General features: G+C 36.5%; 1 long non-coding RNA gene across 1 annotated transcript; it reads left to right on the top strand.

Moving 5' to 3' along the window:
* The first annotated feature begins 220 nt into the window (after positions 1–220).
* On the top strand, positions 221–4351 carry LOC146544656 (uncharacterized). The gene is made up of 2 exons (XR_014882181.1): positions 221–439; positions 1652–4351. It is a non-coding gene; the product is annotated as an uncharacterized LOC146544656 (long non-coding RNA).
* Positions 4352–23124: the final 18773 nt, after the last annotated feature.

Raw genomic sequence — 23124 nt, 5'->3', positions numbered from 1 at the left:
GAATCCTTGACTTAGATCTTGTGAACATGCTTCAAACATGCATTGGCATGTCTATAGAACTACTAAACTGTTGAATAATTCACATTGGAAGGAATCTCAAGAGGTAATCTAGTCCAACTTCCAGCTCAGCAGGAGTGTGGGGAGAGTCAGCCATGAGATCAGCCCTCCCTCCTTGTTCAGGTCTACATCCAGCTATGTCTCCAAGGCTGCAGACTGCAGATCCTCTCTGTTTCTCTGTTTGACTACACCTACAGTGGAAAAGTTTTTTTTCTATTTCAAGTTGGAACTTGTTCAACTTGTTTCAAAATCAACAAATTTAATGCAGCAAGCTGAAAAGAAGCATCTAAAACAGGGAGCTGTTAAACTATGGGCTGGAAAATCACGTTGCAAGTTCTTTTGGAACACATTTCTGGACATCTGAAGGAGTTAAAGATGACTGGTAAGAGTTGCCATATATTTGTCGAGGATATATCACAGCTAATCAGCCTGACTATATTGTAGAGTAAAATGACTGACTTGTGGACAAGAAATGGATGTTACGTACTATACTCAGTTCAGACTTAGCAAGCCATTTGACACTATGTTCTTGTATACAAGTTGGTACCTAAATGTCTGGGAAGGTACACAGCTACTAATTGCCTGATAGAACTCGGAAGGCTGAGGCAAGTGGAATGTCACAATAATCTATCCTGGGATATGTCTACATTGGCATCTTTAAGTGATCTTTAATAGAGGAGGTAATAAAGTACTTGTTCAACAATTTTGGACATTACATCAAATTGGAAAGGTAAGAGAACTGGATAATTCTATGATGGGGTCAAATTCACTGTGAGGAAGTCTTGAAAACTGACCTTTACTGAGGACTATGAAAGGTCTGCTATAGAACCATGGAATTTTATTTGGATTTGTTTCAAAATTTCTTTGATATCTTTAGAGAAAGAATTACTAAGAGAACTTTCTACATGGAAGAGTTATTGAATCAAGACATTAATATCCTCTGTTTGTAACAAAAGAAAGTGTTATAAACTATAGACACATCTCAGAAAGGACACTGGGATCAGCTAAATTTAAAAGTGTCAGAAAACTAAGGTTTCTATGCAGTAAGAATAAGGTACATTTTGAAAATCCTAATTGAATACATTACTGTGATTCTCACTAAAGACAATCACAATGAATAAAAAGCAGAGGTATGATGGTTAACGAGAGTGAAGGTACAGAATTTAAAATTCCATATCCGAGGATGAGGAGACTTCAAAGATTAAATGTGTTCAGTAAAAAAGATCTGATGATTTCCAACTAAGAAATATGGGAAAAATGTAAACTACTATATAAAGCAAGATATCAGGTGTACTTCTAGATATGTCAAATTGAAAGTGGAAATGTATAAATGTAGAGTGACAAATATTAAATATATATATTTAATATTTCGGGAAAAGGAAGATCAACTTGCCTATCAGCTTGATCTAATAGAAAATATCAGAAAAAAATGTGAAGGAAAGTATATACATGGACATAAATAAAAAACAGGAGAACAAAAACTACATTAAGTAAAGACAGATCATTCCAGACAAACTGGTGAAATAACTGTCTTTGTATCTTAGAGAAAGTTGATAGATCTTATTGTCATGGTTTCATGATTTTTGGTTATCAGTATTCCACATCATAACATCATGTAATGCACTGGAGCTTTGACTGCTGATGCTCAAGTTCCGGGTGCCTGTCCGGAGGAGAAGAAGAGCTACATTTCCCTAGGGGACTTTGCGGTCAGCGAGGAGATATAACTCCCGGCAAGGTCACCTGATGCTCTCTTCTTTGCCTGTGCTTCTTCGTTTGCGCTTCTCCGTCTGCGCTTCTCCGTCTGCGCTTCTCCGCCTGCGCTCCTCTGCCTGCGCTTCTCTGTCTGCGCTTCTTCATCGGCTCAACTGGACTGCACTTCTCATCTCAGCGTTGTGGTGAGGCCGATCCACCTTCCAGACACACACTCTCTCTCTCTCATTATATTCTGCTGATACTATATTTAGTAAATTAGTTTGTTTCACCTCAGATTGTTGCCGCTGTTTTCAATTATTTCAGGGCCCCCTATTTTCCTTTTCTGGGGGCACGGATCTGCGGATCACTCCACCCTTCTAGTCACGGAACCGGACCGAACCAGCCCGTAAACCGTTGACACTCATTTAGCTAGCATGTTAGTAAAGATCAGATACACTTCTACAGAAGATGCTTTTAACTGAGAACCATAATCTAGAATGATGTTAAATAGAAATTTATTACTTAATAGGATAGAGACGAAAATTAAATCCTAAACTGAGCAATGAATTGGTAACAGATAACTCTGACTGTCCTGGAAAGGGAAAGAGTGGTCTGACACAGAGATCCTAAAAATCAGGTTGTGATGATGAAAATTCTTCTGACAGAACATGGAGATGCTATGAATACAGAAAATTATTGAATAATTTATTGAAAGAAATAGAATGTTTGCATTATCATTTTATTTCAGAGCAACAGGGAGATTGTGAAGTCAGTCTCCTGATTTTTCCCACTTACTATGATTCCCATCGTAACTGAGAGCAACTGGAATACATTTCCTGGTGTATCAGGAAATGCACCCAATGCACTTCAAACACAAATAGGTTCACTGCACCACTCTTATCTGCATCAAAGTTCAAAATGCACCCTGAGAGTGCAGGCCATGAGATCTTAACACCACTTCTTGTACTTAGTGGATAAGCAAGCTCCTGCTAGTCTACACTATTCATTAATATAGGCATATAATGTCGATGTAGCCTTGATATTTATTCATCTATTTCATCATAGAGCCATAAAATACCTTCTTTTAAGGTAAAATTAAACTGAAGCTTGAGCTCAATGAGGATATCTAACATAATCCAGTCACTAATATTCACTTCATAAAATCAGACTTGGCCTAATCTTAATTAAAACCTCAGGCACATGTCTTGTGTAGACAATGGATTCTGGACACCAACAGTTTGTGATACAGATCCACTCCTGTTGTGCAGTTCTACTCTCTAAAGTAGGTATAGCCTATGAGATACTCAAAGCTTGAATAAAAAAGACTGACACTGAAAAATAGAAGCTCATCTGTTGGAAACAAGTTGGAAGGAGAAACTTTGGCTATATTACTTCATCACAGAATAATATAAACCAATCCAGTGATGTGATTATGAAAAAAGGAATGTATATGAGTCAAAATTTTTCCCTTATTAACATTTGAAAAAAACATGTATGTAACATTAATGCCTTTACATTAGAATCTGAAGATCACATTTTAAAAAACTAAAAATGCCTATAAATGTTTCATTTTATTTCTCTATTGTTTCTGACATTTCTTGGAACATCTGGTTTTCAAATAATGACTGTTCATCAGGTTAGCCATTTTCAACAGTCTTGAGATTGCAAAATATAAATATTCAGATTAATGTCATTTCCTTTATCTGTGCAAAACTGAAATTAGTTTCAATAAGCAGAGGAAAAACCCATAGAGATAGCTCTAAGTTCCTATGGAATACAAGTAAATAATGCTCAAATAATTCTATATTAAATAATATTCTATTAAAAAAATCTATATTAAATAATATAGAATGGTATGGATGTGACTGAGGAGCTAGAATCCAGCAACTCCTTCTGACATACATGCAATCATGGATGAAAAAGAATGGGCAGCAATGTGTTAAAATATTTGTATATATGTGTGCTACCTATTACATTATACATGGTTTATTCATTTTCTTATATTTTTTCATAATACATTTGGAGACATTGCAAGAGACAATTCTGATTGTCAATCTTTTTTATGATTCAAAAAATCTCTAGTGAACTACAATGAATCTTATGGAATTCTTGTTTTAAACTCTTATTACTGATTATTATGCAATCAAGGGAACACAAAAATGTTAGGAATTAAATAAGTGGTATTTCAATCTTTATAAGTACTTACTGTAAGCAACATCTTGTAGAACTTTAACACTGGAATGAGGTTTTAGTTTGGACCTGAGACAACCAAGTCAATTGATTATTGCTTAATTTCCACTCAAAAAAATCAGTTTCCCTGTCAGTTTTTGCTTCTGTATAAAATCTGGTGTTGAATCAATTGCTCAGCTTTACTAGCTTTTTAAGGTTTTCCATGCACATGTCTCAGTTTAGGTACTTTGAAATTCATATATTCTTTATGATGTTTTGTACAAATCTGTGTGCTGTCCTTTTGGTGACTATAAAACCAAATATGTGCAGTGCCTTATGCTTTTGGAAGACTCTGAATTGCTTTGTCTCCTATTGGTTATGAATCCTGCACAGATGTTTTGATTAAGGTTATTATTAAAGATTAACAATTTCAGATTCTGTTTCGTATGTCATTGCTTTGTCTTCCAGATGTGAAATTTCATAAATGTTAATGTTTTGCTACAGTTGAGGGGAAACTTCTTGAATCAGACTGTTTGACAGTACCTGCTGGTTATAATAGCTTGCCAGTGTTTTGAGGTAGTTACCTTTTCCAAGTTCTAGATACATCTGTTTCTTTCAAAAATAACACTACAGTGATTCTCCAAGAAAACACCAGTGCCCTGTTACAAGACCTATTCATTGTATATTACAGAGTACTAATTACTCTGTTTCTTTAGACCCTCATCTTCTAAAGATGAGGTCTTCTGCTCAATTTCATATATGGCGAACAACTCCATTAAAGGCAAGAGGCCGCTCACTGAGATTAAAGTTAAAAACATGTTAGACTTCATGAGATGTCTTTGGAGCTGCTATTAGCCTTGATTTATTTTTTTTATTTATAGAGAAATTTGAGTTGAATAACGGATAATCATTTATCATACATTTTAAATCTCAATAGAAAATGTAATCACCGAGCTGCTCTTTTATTAAACTTCTGAAATATAACAAACTACTAAAGGTATTTCTTGGCCACATTACAGTGTAATCTCTTCTCAGTTTTGATGCAGTTTTTAAATCAGTAGTCTCTCCACAGTTTATTTGCTGTCTTTCATGATCTGTTTAGTGTCATTTTGGGTTGTCAGAAAAATAGACCAATTAAAGATTCCAAATGAAATTAAGAATATTTTGGATGAGTGAGACATTTTTGAATTGTATATTGTTTTAACTTATATGTGAGGTTCAAGAAAAACCCAAAACAAAACAAAACAAAACAAAAAACAACCAAACAAAAAAAAACTACTGAATACTGATCCTACTGTTATTGAAAAGAGTAAGTTTTATTAATTTCACCAGCACTGGACCTAGGTTTTCCACAACAGTTTTTGAGGGCTTTGCTTTATACAGTATTTATATTGCAGAAAATGTTCTTACATTACCCTAGTCTGCCTTATGCATGTGCCACATGTTGTATTGATGTCCATCCAAAAATAATAAAACATTCAAAATGTGAAAGGAAGAAACTATTATGCATAAGTCATTGTAAGTACAAAGCCAATTTTGTATTGTGGGATGGTGTCCAGAAACATGCTCAAAGTGAGGAAAGAGTTTTCTTTCTCTAAAAACAAACCTGAATTTTAATTTAAGCAAAGTTAAGTAGAAATTATTTTCTTTGATTTATTTTCCCTGAATAGTTCAATTCCCATCATGATACAGTGATTGGGCTTTCTTTCATTTTTTTTTTCTGTTACAGTTCTATTTACAGGTTTTGTTCATATTTACCATGAAACAAAATTTCTCTTAAATGTTTCCAGGCCTAAAATGGAAGAAAAAAAAATCTCTCTTTGATTATCTTGATCTGAGAAGCTCTCCTGCTGGCAAATCATTCTTTCTCCTTTACGTTTTCTTCCAGAGCCAAAGGACGTGGTAAATTCTGAACAGCCTGAACCTTCTCTGCTCTAGAGAAACTGCTAGTCCAACAGTTATGACATGTGGTAAACATGTGGGACTAGTTTTTAGCTGCATTTTGTTGAGAAAAATATACTTTATGTTCTGTCCAAACTGTTCCGCTTCCTATAAATAATTAATTATTCTCTGTATCAGAGAATGAAAGGGAAATGTAAATTCAATAAGCCAGTGGTTTGATATTCAGGTAGCAGATAAAAGATGTAGATTTACATTATCCCACTTCTCAGGTGAGAACTGCTATTGTTTTTTAGAAAGTTAGTTCATATTTCTAAACAAATGGATTGTCTTCAGAAGTCTAATTAGGTTTTGATTGTATTTTGATGAATGAACAAAGCTCTCCCAAGAAATATGGGAGAGCAGCCATTGTAGGAGAGGCATCCAAATTCTTCCAAAAATGGACTATTGCAGAAACTTAAGCCTGTTCTGAACTCGCTAAAATATTAGCCTAACTTCACCGTCAATTTTTGTTAAAACTGGTATGTTCTTTAAAGCTTTGTGTTTGAAAACTTAATAATTTTATACAGGAAACTATTGGTCAGGAAGATCTCTACTCATCTTTCTATTTCAGAAATTACACCTGCAATATATTTAATTTATATTTAATTTTAACATAGTACTCGGAGATACTGAGATGAAAGACACTGTGTAAATGTAAAGAAAGTTTAACAAGTAATGACATAAAAAGTAATGTAAGTAAATAAACATAAAGAGCTGAAGAGAATGGAAATTATAGGGGTAATATTTTAACTAAGATTCTGAACAGGCTTAAGAGTGAAAAAAAAAAACCAAGAAGTTGACATTCTAAATGAAGAAAAATAAAATATAAAAGAAGCTTGGAAATGTTTCCTTTCTAGCTCCTCATCATGTGCTTGTGTCTGACTTGCTGAATATATGATCATGAGAAAATTTATTTCATAAATGCAAAAGAAACTAATTAAAATCAAAATAAATGGGAAACTTTGAAGCTTTCCACTGAACTGGTATATATTTTCCCACTGGTGATGTGTTCCACAGTGGGAACTGTGGAATTACTGATGAGGCTACAGAAGTTCATGAAGAGTCTGATGTTAAGGCAAATACGGGGCACTGTACACATGAAAAAAATACACTTGTGCTCTCAAACAAATTAAAAATGTAACTGAATGCAAGTTGGTTGAGACGTACCTATATTTAATAGAATATTAACTATTTCTGCTATAGTTAGAGGACATAATTCTTTACTATTTTTCTCTGGCACTGTATTTGTATCAGCAGCACTTTCACTCAGTGATTTCTCTTTGAATGGGCCCTGCCAATAACAATCCAAAGTCCTTGCCAGGGATAACAAAGCTCTAAGATTTAAGAGAGTCAGTGGATGAAATACAATTGAGAGGGCTGAGGGGGTTTTGCAGCCTGAGTAGCAGTGACCAGCACTCCCACATCGCCAGCAGCACAGTCATGGATTCCTGGGCCTCCCATCTTTCTCCAGCTGCCTCTGTCTGGAAAGAAGGCTGCAAAATTGGCTCCTTTCGAATATTTTAAGCTTTCGGAAAGCTTCAATAGGTTGTTATTTCCTTCTGCTTCTAGTTAGCCCTTACAGTTGTGCTGTTTTGATGTGAGCTGACTTTGAGAGGTCAGGCAGGTTAAATGGTGTTTGATTAAAATCAGAACACCCAACAACTACTGTTTCACAGTTTGACTTTGTTGGCCTCTTCATCTGGGAATTCAGGAAGACATCTTCAGCTTCAAAAAAAGAAAAAGAAAAAGAAAAAGAAAAAGAAAAAGAAAAAGAAAAAGAAAAAGAAAAAGAAAAAGAAAAAGAAAAAGAAAAAGAAAAAGAAAAAGAAAAAGGCAGACTTTTTTTCTCTTATGAGAACTTGACTTGAAGAGAAACAAAGAAAAAAAGCCACATTGCGTATGTTTTTCTGGCAATAGGCCTGCCACTGTTTATCAAACCAAGGCAAATCCAATTAGCCCGTGGCCTGCCTCCCAACCTTATTAACCTGCTCAGCTGTGAGAAACTCAACAGCCCCTGCCAATATCTCATTTCTCCAGCAGCCGATAAGATCAGTTAAAGATATTCAATGGGGTTTCCTTTCACTCTGGTTTCATCACAGTCACTGGCATCTTAACCGCGGTAGCCGGATCTTATTTTCCTCTCATTTACTACATGAAATAGGATGGCGACTCCGAGGCCTATGCAGCTTGCTGGAACAAACACTGATCAGGCCTCGGCGGCGTTTGACAGGACGGGCTGATTTCCCTTATCACGGCTTGCCCACAAAGGCCTGGGCCAGGCCTGGGTTATTAGCATTCCTCGGAGAGGTGCGTAAGGCCTATTTCTGTCACGCAGACAGATTGAGCCTTTCACTCAGGCTTGCGAATGAGTGACACATGGCCTGACTGGGAGGACAACATTGTTATTTGAGTTAAGAAATCAATTTGTATCAAATGTACACTGTAATTTATTTGTTGGCTTTGAAGGGAACCTGGCTGAGATAAATGGGAATGGGCTTCTTTCTTCCCCCCTATGCTGAGCTGATAAAGTTCTTGTGAAGCTCCAGATAGCTCCAGTCAGAGCCAAAGTGACAAACATGTTTAAAGTTGCACAGTGATCTTTAAATCTCAAAAAGAACACCTTGTTGGACATGATAGAACATTTTTTACCTTTTCCCTCTATCTGTCAGAAAGCTGCTGTGACACATTGCTTTAGTATTTTTGCTGACATTTTCTTTATCAAGCACATCTGTTTGTGGTCGAAAGATGCTTATTCCTATTTTCTTCAATCCACAGCAGCCTAGGAAACTGCCAAAAGGAAAGAAGAAAATGAGACATTCTTTCCAAGAATAATGCTTATTTAATTTTCTTTTTAATTGTAACGTCTCCTGATCAGATTCCAATTTTCTTTTTTTTACTTTTTTTTTAAGAGAAAATAAAAATATGGGGAATAACTTTCATGAGATCTTGTCTATTTCAACAAGTTTGGTTGGGTTTAGATTGACAGTGCACAAAGGTGTTAATATAATATTTTAAATTGTGAGCTATGATATTGACATTCTCCTCTATTATAGTTATAAATATGATCCTAAGTGTCACCCTTATGCATCAGTGTTTTTGTCTTTAAAATAAAATGAATAACTAGAAGTTATATCTGTGGTTTAACATATGCTTGTAGTTATGACTCCATAATGAAAAAATGCCAGCAAACTAGCCACAGGCAGAGTAACTCATGGACATTTCAGTGCAAATAACCTGGTTGGTTAGTTTTGCTTTCAAAAGTGATCTACTTTTTCTTTCTTCTGCATTATAGCTTTCCTCCTATACATAGACTCTTTTTTTTTTTTTTTTTTTTAACAGATGCATGTGTGTATGAATACACAAACACACAAACATTATAAAGCAGTACAGACTGCCATGCTCTGTTCAGTCTGCACAAAGTAGCAGAATGAGTCGCTCTCAAAGGAAGGTTGAGTTTGAGATAGTGTAAAGTGTGCAACCAGGGTTAAGCACTTTCCCTGTCCTTCCAGAAGCTAGATCAAATACGATGAGCAGTGCAATCATTTTTAAGATAAGTTGGCTTTAGAATGTGTTGAGCTTATTAATGGTCTGATCATACTATTACCAAAATGGTCACACCATTCCCAAAAATCTTAGGAAAGGCCATGCATCAGGAGTCCACTTCTGTCAGTCTGTCCAACCAATGTATTACACTCTCCTCATTTCTGCCTTTCCACTGGGAGCATTGCAATCCTTTAGGCTGTGAGCAGCCTGCCAGCTTTAGATCTTGTTATACCTATGAGTACTGACACTGTAATAGTCTTAAGCCTTGCACTCAGGCTTTTTCTGTGCTGTGCCCTTTGGGTAAGGCCTTGCCCTTTTACCTTTCTTGCTCAGGTGCATAACAACAATGTTGTTACTATAACTTGTGCGACATTCTTTAATGTGATGTTTTTAAATCCTGTTTCCAGTTTTAGACAAAATCTTCAGATTTTTTGCAATTTAGCAACCCAGTGACAACATATCATTTTGAATATCTAGAACAGTGTTTGATTGTAATCCAGTAGCATGGTATGTGGATATGACTTTTGATTTTCAGACACTCAGAATAGGCAATACTGCAATCCAACTCTAATTATCAAGAGTAAAATGCTCCCTACTTATGTGCATTCATACTTCGACATAAGCGTATTCCATAAAACATGCATCTTCTCAAATAAGATCTGTATTTTGCCATGATCTTTTAGCTATATTCATATATTACAGCCTAAGCACATCCATCAATTCACTGTCAGATCAGACTGTTCAAGAAATCATACCAAATATTGTTTTAACTTCATTGCCTTAGAAATAACCATGGGCAGTGGAGTAATTTAGACCCCAGAAATGGCAGTGCAAAATAAAACAGCCTCTAGCTCTGATACAAGAGCACTCTATCATGTCTACAGCTTAGCTCTATTAAAATAATACATCCTCCAAAGCAGTTATTTTGGCCATCTCCTGCGTTATCTTATATTCCTTAATGACAGAAAATGGAAAGCACTTAATTTCTCTTCCTGGTTTGCATTAATTCATTATGAGCAATGTTGTTTTTGCTTCTGCTGTGAAATCTCCTGATGATAATATAAAGATGAACACTTAGCATGGAATTCGAAGAAGGAAAAAAAAAACATGGAATGATGTGCCAGGTTTGTTCATGATTTACCGTGCACTATGTTCTTAAAAAAAAAAAAAATGGCTGGCAGCAGGTGCACGTTGCCATTTACCTGGTACTCACTATCTCATCTGAGACAGAGGGAATACTCTGGGCCAAGAAACGCTCTTCTGCTTCTCAGTGCATGAGTGAATGTCCAAAGCTGGGAAAAGCCTTCAAGAAAACCTGTGGGAGAAACCTTTTGAGCAAGCCTGTAAGTAGCTCAGTAAGCAAAGAGCCTGCAGCAGGAGTAAAGGTTCCTAGGGAGATCAGGGAAGTACATATAAAGGAACAGGAGAGGGGAAAAAAAAAAAAAAAAAAAAAAAAGGAAAAGAAAAGAAAAGAAAGAAACTACTTTTCAGGAGCAGAGAGGACAGCACTGACAGTACTTCAAGAAACTTCTGAAAGTTCCTGGATTCAGAGCAAAGCTGGAAAGAGGAAAGGATACAGTGGGCAGGGGAAGATTTATTTTCATATTCTTTTACTTTTGTTGTCTTACAAAGAAAGCCTCACTTATCTATTTTAAAAGGTTCATTGTTTTACTCTAAGCTAAAATAAATGGTAACTTCAGAGTTCATTGAGTGCTTTTGGCTAGCTAGCTGTAAGAACAGTATCTATCTCAAAACCCTAGCTGGCTCAGAGTCCTTTCCTTGAAAGTATCTCTGCATCCTGAAAGCTGCAAAAACAGCAAACTTGGAGATGGTGAATAAGAACTCTAGTTAGTTCATAACTAATCTAAATTTGACATGTAGAAGAGGTGAGCTGTCTTTTACATCCATTAATAAAGCAAAGAGTGAACTTAGAATAAAATTCTGGTCTTTAATATAAAACAAAACAAACAAACTCACTGTCCTCTGAATGAAAAATTTCCTAATATAATCTAATCTAAATTTCCCCTTTTTTAGTTTAAAATTGCTTCCCCTTTTCTTATCATGATCCGATCATGTAAAAAGTCGGTCTCCCTCCTCATTATAAGCTCCTTTTAAATACTGGAAGGCCACAATGAGGTCTCCCTAAAGCCTTCTCCCTCTCCAAGCTGAACAAACACAGCTCCCTCAGCTTGTCTTCTCAGGAAAGGCATTCCAGCCCTCTGATCATCTTCCTAGCCCTCCTCTGAACTCACTCCAAAGTCTCCACATCTTTCTTGTGTTGGGGACCCCAGGCTTGCATGACCCAGATGGGGTCTCACGAGGACAGAGTAGACAGGAACAGTCACCTCCCTACCTCTTCTGGACACCCCAGTTTTGATGTAGTCCAATATATTATTGACCTTATGGACTGTAAGTGCACATTTTTGGCTTGCATCAGGCTTTTCATCCACCAGAATCCAAAAGTCCTTCTTCACAGGGCTGCTCTTGACAACTTCTAGTATGTGTACATATCTGGGATTGCCCCAACCCAAGTGCATCACCTTGCACTTGGCCTTGTTGAATCTCACTAGATTCCTGTGGCCCGGTTCTCAAACTTGTCCAGGTACCTCTGGATGGCATCCCTTCCTTCTGTTATATCAACTGTATGGCTCAGCTTATTGTCATCAGCAAACTTTCTGAGGATACACTCAATCTCACTATCTATGTCATAGATAAATATGTCATTGATAAAGAACACCAGTCCTAAAGCAAACCCCTGGGGGACACCACACAATAGAAGCCTCCACCTGGACATAGAGCCATTGACCACAACCCTCTAGCTGCAACCATCCAACAATTCCTTATTCACTGAATAGTCCACCCTTCAAATCCACAGTTTCACAATTCAGAGATAAGAATGTGGTGTGGGACCATGTCAAAAGGCTTACACAAGTCCAGCTAGGTAACTTCAGTTGATTTTCCTTTGTTCACTGATGCCATCACTTCATTGTAGAAGGCCACCAGCTTGAACAGGCATGATCTGCTCTTGGTGAAGCTGTGCTGGCTGTCTCAGATCACCTCCTTGTCTCGTCTCATGTAGGTCTTAATTTTTCTTCGGGGAGGATCTATTCCATGATCTTCCCAAGCACAAACACGAGGTGCACCAGCCTGCAGTCCTCTGGGTCTTCCTTTCTATCTTTCTTGAATATGGGAGTGATGTTTCCCTTTTTCCAGACACCAGGGACTTCTTCATACAGTCATGACTTTTAAAATATGATGTTAAATGGCTCAACAACCACATCAGCCAGTTCCTTCAAGAACCTGGAATGCAAGTCGTCTGGCCCCATAGACTTGTACACATTCAACATAATCACATAGGCTCTGACTTGCCCTTCTCTTACAGTGGGAGGAATTTTGCTCCCCTGATATCCATCTAGAAGATGAGATGTGAAACTTCATGTCAGAATATCCATGTCGCTGTTGCAAGGTCTCAAGCATAACATTGCTAGATCTGGTTATCATTTTTATAAATGTATCATGTTTCTAGAGTCAACATTTCCCCAGATTCCTCCAGGGAAAGAAGAAAAAGTGGCTAAAAATACAATACTGTACATCATCCCAAGTTGATGCTAAAGCTAATGTGGAAGTAACGTTTATCTATTTGCCAGTCACTTATGTCTAGTGTCTGCATGTGATATCTCATTGAAAGCAGTGAAACTGCAAGCACTCTCAATGGAACTACAGAACCTTGTGAAAGCTAAAAATGGAGCGTTCATTTTGTGAGTAGGAAAAATGGAAGCTCTAGAAAGTTCAGGTTCACTTCCCTCATTTCTGAATGAAGATCTGAGATTTATTAACTAACCGAGTTTTGAATTGGTTCCTTGTTCCTAACAGTCGAGATCTGGTTAATGAAAAGGTGGAGATGAGAAGTGGATCAGTGTATATCAATATAGGCAGAGAGCAAGGCCTTCCAGATACTGGACTCCTTCACAGCAGTTTGAGGCGACTGCAGGCTAGAGCCACAGCTTCCTGTCTGCCCAGCACATTTTTGGAGAAACATCTCAAGATGAATGTTCTCACTGCAGGTTTCTTCAGCCCATGGATATCATCAGCTAAGCAGCTGATTGCTGGAGATAGCCTGACTGCACATAAAGCACAGCCTTTGTATCAGCCTCAACCTCCGACCCTTTTCTTTTTCTTACTGCTCATCCCTAGGGAGAAAAATAGAAAGGAAATAAAAAACTTTCAAAACCCTGGAGACTGTAAGCTATCAGGTGATCTCATCCGAAACTATTCCATAATTTGACGAATGCTACTTGGGAAACCGTTACGTAGCATTGTATTGCCTCCTTGTTTTTAGCATGGAAGACTGATGTGAATGCATTTCAGAATTCATTCCTATTAAGAATAGACTGGTTTAGTGGTTTGCTAAAACTATATACAAGAGAAGCATGTACATGCCTGCTGTATATTCAGAAGTCAGCAATCCACTTCAGTACTCCTTTGTAAATACTTGCCTTGTGAATATCTAAAGAGTTTTGTGATATCTAGCTTTCACTTTTGGGTAAGTTAGTTAGAGCTACTTGTATACAACAAGCACACCTTTCAGTGAGTAATGCGTTTCCAAATGTTTTTCTTCAAAATGCTTGAGGTATGACGTTATGAGACTTTTAATAAAATATTTGGTTTTAGTTTAAAATGGCAATGGTGAAGACACTGTTCATTAATAATGGGACATACTGTAAATTACAGCTTTCAATAGAGTAATAGAGTACTGCAAACAAAGAGCAACAGAGGTAAGTAAAAAGGAAATAATTTTGAAACTCTACTGATTAAAATGCTAAAGTAATTTGCAGTGTTTATTTTTAAAAAAGCTAATTAAAGAGTTTACATTTTATCACTCACTGTAAAGAACTCCTGACAGGCATTGTTATAATATGAAATGCTGCAGTCTCCAATAGTGTTTAATTTAGAGTAACAAAAAAGAAGGGAAAAGAAGAAATAAAACAATTGAAATGTTGCAAGCACACTGCCTTAAGCTCAGGGGAGACTTTTCAGAAAACTATTTGGTAGAAGTAATGCAAACTAAGAAACTGCCCTGGGAATAATATTTTTCCTGAAATTGTTTCAGGTTGAAGTGTTTAAACGAGGTATTATCCGGTATATTGTATAAGTCACCAGCTAAGAAATTGAAGAATTATAGCTTTTCATCTACTTGCACTGATTTTGCAAGATGATCCAAAGATACTTGTGTAAATCTTCACTGGAAAATTAGTGATTCCTGCATCAGATCAACAGAGGTCTGTATTGTTACCAATTACCAATACTAACTTAGTAGTAAATAGCATAATGTTTGCAAAACATATTCAGTTTTAACATCTTGTACAATTGTGTTAATTTCTTCCAAATATACAAAGGCTGCTCCAAAAGTAGTATCTCCTATTTTATTACGTTGGCCTTTAACATCAGAAGTGGTTGTTGACATAGAGGTTGAACCTTCTACCACTATCCCCTTATGTTTTGTTACCTTGAGACAGATGGCAGCAGAGGAGCAGTCTGACAAAATGGCATCTGACATGGAAATGTGTATGAAATAAAGGTGTAACATTGAATTCCTCCATGTGGAAAAATATTGCATCCATTGTCATTTACTGACACTTGCTGAATGTTTATTGAGACCAAACAGTGCATATGAGCACAGTGAAGCGGTGGGTGTGTTTCAGCAGTGGCAACAACAAGAAAGGGTCAACCCCTCTGCTGCAGATGTTTATGAGCACGGCATGCAGGCTCTTACTGTATGGCTAATGGAGTTGTCTGTGTCGAAAAATTGTGTTTTGTAGCTGAGAATTTTTAGTGTTACTGTGTTCTTTGTTGTAGTTCTCACAGAAATAAATGGGAAGCATTACTTTTGGAGTGACCTATGTATTTTTGGCCTGAGAGCACTTTGGAAACTGCATTGATTTCACTCTTGATTAATAACTTGGTTATGAATGAGTTGGTTATGACAGTTGATGCATGTCAATTATTTTAAATCAGTCAACTGTTGTTTATTTACTTTAGTGTTATTTACTTTTACAACGTGTTTTTTTTTTTTCATATCTACTAAATTGATGTTGAGAAGTTTATTGTACTTTTGGCTATTAATTTTTTTGCAGGAGATATGAGAAGGCAACTTTTCTTTGCCATTAGCAGCCCTTGAGATCTTCATATTTTACTTTCCTGGCAGGTAGATGTATGAGCTGTTACAGAGGACAGGGAGTTGAGCTATAAGATATTGACTACACAGAAGACAGACTGCTCTGTCTCACTTTTGTCACCAGTACAACTGTATGATTTGCCTTCCTAACGTTTTGTGTCAGAATTAGAGGAAAATTAATTGGCAGAGAACCAACTCGGATAAAGCAGTAGCATGAGGAAGAGCCACAAATGCCTAGTAAGAGTGTTTCTTGCCATGTATTTTGAGCAGATCTTTTCCATCTTTGTTCAACATATTATAACCGTGGAGGTCTGGGACACGAGACTTCTGATGGAATCTACACACACAGTCCAAATCACTAGGTTGTGGCCATATGCTATATGATCCCATGTATATCACTCTATCTTTCAGGTTCTGTATTTTAAATTAGTGGAAATTAATCATTTCATTATTGCTTGCAAGGCACTAATACAACTTACTGCCACAAGAGAGCATTTACACTTAGTACATGCGTAAATTGTATTTAAGGAAACATTTTCTCATTTAAATGGAACTGAAAACACAGCCATTTTTACTAGGCAGACTTGAAGAGCGGATAGACTGCTTCTGCAAGAAGACAATACAAGTCTCTGTGAATCAGGGTGTAAGCCTATGCTTCTACCAACCGGACATTGCTGTTGAAGGTTGAATTATCAAATGTATTCTACACTAGGACTGCTTGAAACAGCTGGCCTGTCACATGGGTCGTATCATACTATCCCAGATCTCTGAAAATTGTGGGTTTTTTTCCAGGTACAACTGATTTTTTTTTTTTTTTATTTTAACTGTAGTCTCAAATCTGGTGTCTTATGTGTCACCTTTGTCTGCCTTCTACATGTTCTGATATGGAGAAGATCCTCTGTTTACATTTTTTTAACTGTAGAAGAAATACTTATTGAAATAAATTCACTCCAATAAAGCTTAAGTAAGTGGACATTCACAGCATGGTGCAAAGTCAATTTGTCCATGCAGTCTTTTGAATGAACTAGTTTTGAGATTTTTGTGTGTGTTGTTATTGAAAACTAAATGTTTGCCTTACAGAAAATACACTCATATCTCCCAAGGAGCCCCTGCAAGCTAGTTCACTCTGTGGATACTTTGTGTTACTCATTATCCAGTATGTACCAGCACTGTCCTCAGCATTTATGTACATCATTGTTCGCCAGCAATGCCAGAGCTGATTGACCCATTGTCTATTTTTCCCAAACTTAGCATGCATTTTCATGCTCTTGCTTGTTATGTAATACCAGTTTGCTGTTTACAATCTAATCTCAACAGAAATTCAGTTCTGTTATCCCAATTCATTTCAGGATATTTTAGATAAAGGTATAAACACTGCTTTTGAAAATTTGTCCTATCTTTTGGTAACTGTAGGATATAAATAACATTTTTTATTAGTTCATGTCTTTATTTCTCTAAGGTTACAGATGAGGAAACTTGGAGGAGTTCTTATGCAACTCTGAGCTTAAATATACTTATTCTAGGTTGCATTTCAAATCACAAGAGATCCTCTATTTCTCTCCATTCTTGCTTCCTGTTTCCCTGCTTCTCTATTCACATCTACCTTATCATCATTGCACACGAAAGGTAGTTTTCCTTTAGCACAGGGCTCATAAAAATAAAATATAATACAACGTAGAAATATCACTGAGAGAGCCAATTTCTCCCAGCTAAGCTTTAATGCAAGTTCAGGCTACCTAGAGTGTGCTGTGACAGAAGACAGAAATAAGACTTCAGACAGCTTCCTAAAGAATGAAAATCATTCCTCACTTGCTGTATTGTTGTTGCAAAGGGCCAGCAGGTTAATGGCAAAGGAGTTTTATAACATATAGAATGCACTGGCTATAGAGGGCAGAGAGCCAAACGACCTGGGATGTAGCCTATGTGCTGGTGTTAAATGTCCACAGCTGCGTTATTCTGCAGCAAAGAGTAGTAGCAGGTGTTGGTGCTAGGCCGTACTGGAATATCACAGTATTTTGCCTCCAATAATGGCTGTGACTAGATGTGAATTTGCTTGGCAGTTTTGGAGAGGAGTTTTTGTAAATTTAACTGTTTGTCTTTTTCTCCCTAAATTATAATACTGGGTTACAGTAAAAAATAATATTAATCAAGTCTAATTGACCTTTATATTAGATACAATCAACTCTAATTGACTTTTATATAAGATACAATTAATTTTTTTTTAGCTGTACTAGTAAAAATTCATAACTATTACCAGCTGCCACGTGGATATCTATGCTTCAGTGCAGAATTTGTTCCATTTATTCTATTTACTCAATGTCTTTCAAAAAGGAGGTATCATAGCCTCTGACTCTTCATATGTGCATATTTTTTTTACTATGAATTGCAATCCCAGCCAATGCCGCTTTGATTTTACTCTTATCTTTCATTTCAATGAACATTCTCACAACCTTTACCTCTCATCACACATAGCCAGGCACTCTGAGGCATGGTGTCAATCATTAGACAAAAAAATATGCCAGTTATTTTAAAGCTGGAGTATTTGTTGCAGGCTCAAAAGACAGAGATCTAATGACTTACCAGGGGCTTTGCTCATAAACACGCACCTATGCTATACTCAGGGCTCAGTATTATTATTATTATTTTTATTCTTTCAATTCTCACACTTAAAACACAAACACATTTTCTCCTAGAATATGCTGACAGCGTGTCTTGGTATCTCAAGGCAGAAAGGTTGCTTTCCCCCAGGCAGTGTGCTGGCAACCTTCACATGGACACACATGACTGAGCTGCCTATAGGCACCCTTGCTTTCATTGTTTCCATAATTCAATATGTTTAAAAACAGCCAGGCTAACAAACACTAGAAAAAGGAGTAGGAAGTGAAACTCTATGGGAGTGAACTTCAGAAATGTAGCAGATATAACTGAAGAAGGTGTTCAGAGTGAAAACCTGAGAGGAATTTGCTATGCAAGAGTAAGACCTAATCTGAAGCTGAAAAACTACTACATGCAATCACAGGGAAAAGTGGTAAAAGTGGCATAACGTAATAAAACAGTGATTGTTCTAACACTCTTTAACATGCGGTTTGAAAGAAAATTTTTAATAAATTACATATTATCAAAAATAATTCACACATTACAACCATTTGCTTTATTTTATTAATCCGTTCTCTACCATATGCAATAGCACTCCCGAGTGAGCTACAATAATGATTTAAAAACATTTTCTGAACCTAAAATATGTAGCAAAATTATCTTATCTCTTAAACTAGTTTGGGCTACAGGAAAAACATAAAAATAATTATGCATTTCCAACTTACAAAAAGTAAAATTCAGGAGAAATAGCGTATATTAGATGAAATAGTACATCTTCTTGCTCATGACAAACAAAAACTTGGACCTTGCTGCAGGAGAAGAAATTATAATAAATATGGCAGAATTCATTTTATTTTTGTTACTAACTACATTTTTTATTACTGTATTCTTCTTTATAGTTAGACAAGCTTTTAAAGTATATAAATGGACAAAGGTCAGCAAAAAAGATCTAGAGAGCCAAATGGAGTATGGGGAGCAGCTGAAACCCGTTGGTCTGCCCAGAGCACACAGGAGGCTGAGGAGAGGCCTCATGGTTGCCTACAGCTCCTCATGAGGGGAGTGGAGGGGCAACACTCAGCTCTGCTCTCTGGTGACAGTGACAGAACCCAAGGGAACAACAGCATTGAACTATGTCATGGGGAGGTCAGCTTGGAGGTTAGAAAAAGGTTCATCACCAAAGTGTGGTGGGCATGGAACAGGCTGCCAAGGGCAATAGTCACAGTACCAGGCCTGCTACAGTTCAAGGAGTTCTTAGACAAAACTCTTAGACATGGTTTGAATTTTGGGTCCTATGTGGAGCCAGGAGATTAACTCAATCATCTTTGAGGGTCCCTTCCAACTTGGAATATTCTTTGATTCTATGATTCTAAGTGTATATTTTTAAAAGCAAGCCAAAGTCCTGTCAGATGAAATGTACATGGGCATAGTTCTGTATAACTCAACTACTTATGATTGGACAGAGGATATGACAACACGATGATGCAGAGACATCCAGTATTCAGCAAGAAATGATACCAATCTCTGAGGTGATTTTAAAATGATTAACGATGCAGTATAGTAAAGTAAGCCATAAAAAAGTGGTGCTCCCCCTCACCATATTCTTGTGTGAAGGGCCAAAGAAAATGAAAAATTGTAGAAGTGAATCTCCACATATGCTTTTATTTCTGCAAGAACAATTCTTTTAAGATCTTCTGAATGAATGTGTAATATGTAGATGACCTGAACTTGAATGGACATGCATCCAGTCTTTCTGTGTCAGTATTGTTTTGCTTCTTGACAAACATTTGAAGGTACAACAGAATCACACTCTGGTGCAATTGCAAAATTTGAGCCCAACTTGAAAACTGCAGCTGATTATTTATTGTATTGCAAGAGAACTCGTTCTTCTCATTCATTGTTTACCTGTGCAGAACATGATATTAAGGCTTGACAGCTTTTCAGAGAATTCTGTTCATCCACTGAGAAGATGAAAGATCACCAGTGTCTGTGGAATATATTTTTCCAGAATTGACGTGATACACATTTCTTGTTAATGCCTTGGAACATGCTAGTGGAGGAGGTCATGTACAATGCTTTAGAACTAGTTTAACAAACAGATTAATCACAGATTGATGTATTTTGTGAAATATCATGAAAAATTGCAACATGGAATAACCAGTAGTACTGCTTCACCAGGCACTTATTGTGATAAGCACTTTTAAAATTATTTGCGTTCTGGATGAAATTCCTATAGGGTATTTTGTAAAATCCTTCATTATAACATTAAATTTGCTATTAAATCTCAGTTATAATTACATATTTTTATTAAAATCTTGGTGTTTTCAGAGAAACACTGAAAAATAGAAAACATATATGTATAAAAATGCATAGTAATTAAAACTTAAACAAATGAACGTGAATATTTCAGACTTTCCACATCTGTACTATTTCACCATGGCTTTGCTGAACAAGTCTTACTACTGAAGAAACTAGCCTCTTTAAGAAGAACTTAAATATCTTAGATGCAGCAAATCATTATTTCCAGTGGTGTAGCAACATTATATGATTATAATTTTATGTACTTTTTCTTTGCTAGAGTGGAAAAAAAAAAATTATGATCAAAATTGAATGTGATCTACCATATAAAGTTTTAAATATATATTTTAAATGTATCTGCAGGAAATAGTAATTTATGGGAATTACAATTGGAATAGTGCAAACACCATAAACTGCAAAAATATTGATGGTCTTGCTGTATCTTACAAGTGATAGTTGAAAACAGGCCAACTATGAAGAAGTTTCAAGCAGTAATTATGGTATGCAAACTTTGGAGACACTGTCTCATTTTTTCTGCGTAACAGCTCATTGTAGTGAGGAGAAGCCTTCAGTCGTTAGATGAGCTCAAAATGTAACACATTTTTACTTCATTCTGCACTAGTATCAAATGTATGCATATTGTATTTTTCAGTATTTGCTTGCTTTTCACTTGGCACAGAATGCATCTACTGATAAACAGCCCTTATATATTACTAATATACTGTAGTATAACACCAGGAAAGCATGAGACGATATTCTGTCTAATTGTTTTGATCAAACATGACATAGACTTTGTACTCACACTAGACATATTTCTGTAAGTTATAGCTTTCACAGTACCTGCTTTCATTTTTTTGTAATCCTGTCTATTTCAAAACCTAAAGAATGCAGCACAACCATTTCAGTTTTCAACTTGTCAAGACTTTGCACAAATGATTTGTCAAGAAAAAGTCTAATTATGTCTGGCTTAAGGCTTCCACATTAAACATGAACAATTGTGGTGGCTGTGAAAGAACCGCCTCCTGGCACTTAAGCAAAATGTGAAAGAAGCATGATTGTCCTGCCTTGTGTCTTTCCATCAACACCCTGTGGTCAGAAAAAGAAACCACCAAATACTTCACTTCCATTTCTATCAGTTTCTTGTGATTGGCAGCACCCTGGCATTTGCCTTTTACTGTACGTGAGTCATACTGTTAGAACAACAAGAGAGCCTGTTGAATACAAAGTTTGAAGCTAAGCAGACATCTTGCCAAGAGCTGCTACTGCAGCAATCAAGCAGATTAGCTTAAGTAATTCCAATGAGCATATTAAAGCTCAAAATTAATGAGAATATTTGGAGGGAAAACATAAATCAAGCCAAGTGTAAGTGACCTAGCACTGTGAAACAGTTTATAAATACATCAATTTTGCAATAGCTGTTTTTTGAACATTCTGACATATCAGTAACTACTTACCTTATTTTTCCACTTCAGAAATATCACTTTTCCTTCCAGTAGAGTCTACAAACAACAATAAAAATTTTATTCTTTACTGAGGACCTGATCCAACTTTTTAGTGGTGTCATTAGTATCAGTGGAAGGCTTCCAAAAACAGTGTGGCTATTTGTTTTGAGGTAGAAATCCTGTAAAAACAATGCTGACACATAGCAAGTAAGGAAATACATGGCAAAAACAACACTTGAGGAACTAATAAGTGATGTTCAGACAAGTCGTCACAAACCAGTAATGGTATCAGTATTTGGCTTCTGCATCATCTATGCAGAACAATGAGGCTAATCATGATTTAAAAGCTAATAAGTCTGTATTAGTCTTTCAGTGTTATGAGTTGGTGTCTGGTGACAGATGAATAGATTTCCATGCAACCACATATATTGGCCAGAAAATTTAAAACAGCCTTCATCACTGTAGTATTCTTGTTATATAATGGCCAGCAAACATGTTTGTCTCTCACCAGACCTGTTTTTCTGTTTCTTTGGCTACGTATCAATTTTATTACTATGGTAAATGTGAATCATTATCTTATTTACCCATTTAGAACACATGATAGAGCTTTCACCTCTGAGTTTCAAACCATCCTATGTAGAAATTGGTTTTGAATGTAATGGCTTAGATCTTGCCTTAGGGAATTAAGATTCTGGGTGTAGATGGACCTGAGCTATTGTTTGAGGTCTAGTGGGTTTATGCAAATTGCTTGACTGGAGCTCTGCTTTGGGTGATAAAGATGCAGATACATCAAATTCAGTCCTGTGCTTAGCTGCTCAACCATACCTAGTGTTTATTTGAGGAATCAGATAATTTGTAGTCAAAAAAAGTTATCAACTTAAATTGCGTAAATTAATCAACATTGAGTATTCACCATGTAAAGTCCACTTTAAGACTTCACAGAGCGTATTTGGTGGATTTTATTACCTGATGTATTCTACTAATTTCCCCATGCAAGAAAGCCCTTGTGGGAGAACCAGAAATAATTATTCTGGCATCAGACCTACAGTGATATCAAGGAAACATACAGGTTCACATGCTGAAGATAAAGTATATACAGTAGTGGCTCAGGAGAATGCTGGCATCTTGGTGAATGAAGCAAGCAAAGCCTAGGATTTATTTCTTCAGTGCTCATCTAGAGATGGAAGGACAGGTCAATGACTGAAATTACCAAGT

The sequence above is a fragment of the Meleagris gallopavo genome, chromosome 3 (genome assembly GCF_905368555.1).
Source record: "Meleagris gallopavo chromosome 3, MGAL_WU_HG_1.1, whole genome shotgun sequence".
Lineage (NCBI taxonomy): Eukaryota > Metazoa > Chordata > Aves > Galliformes > Phasianidae > Meleagris > Meleagris gallopavo.
The sequence above is the reverse complement of the archived record's forward strand: the minus strand, read 5'-3'. Positions and strand labels throughout refer to the sequence as shown.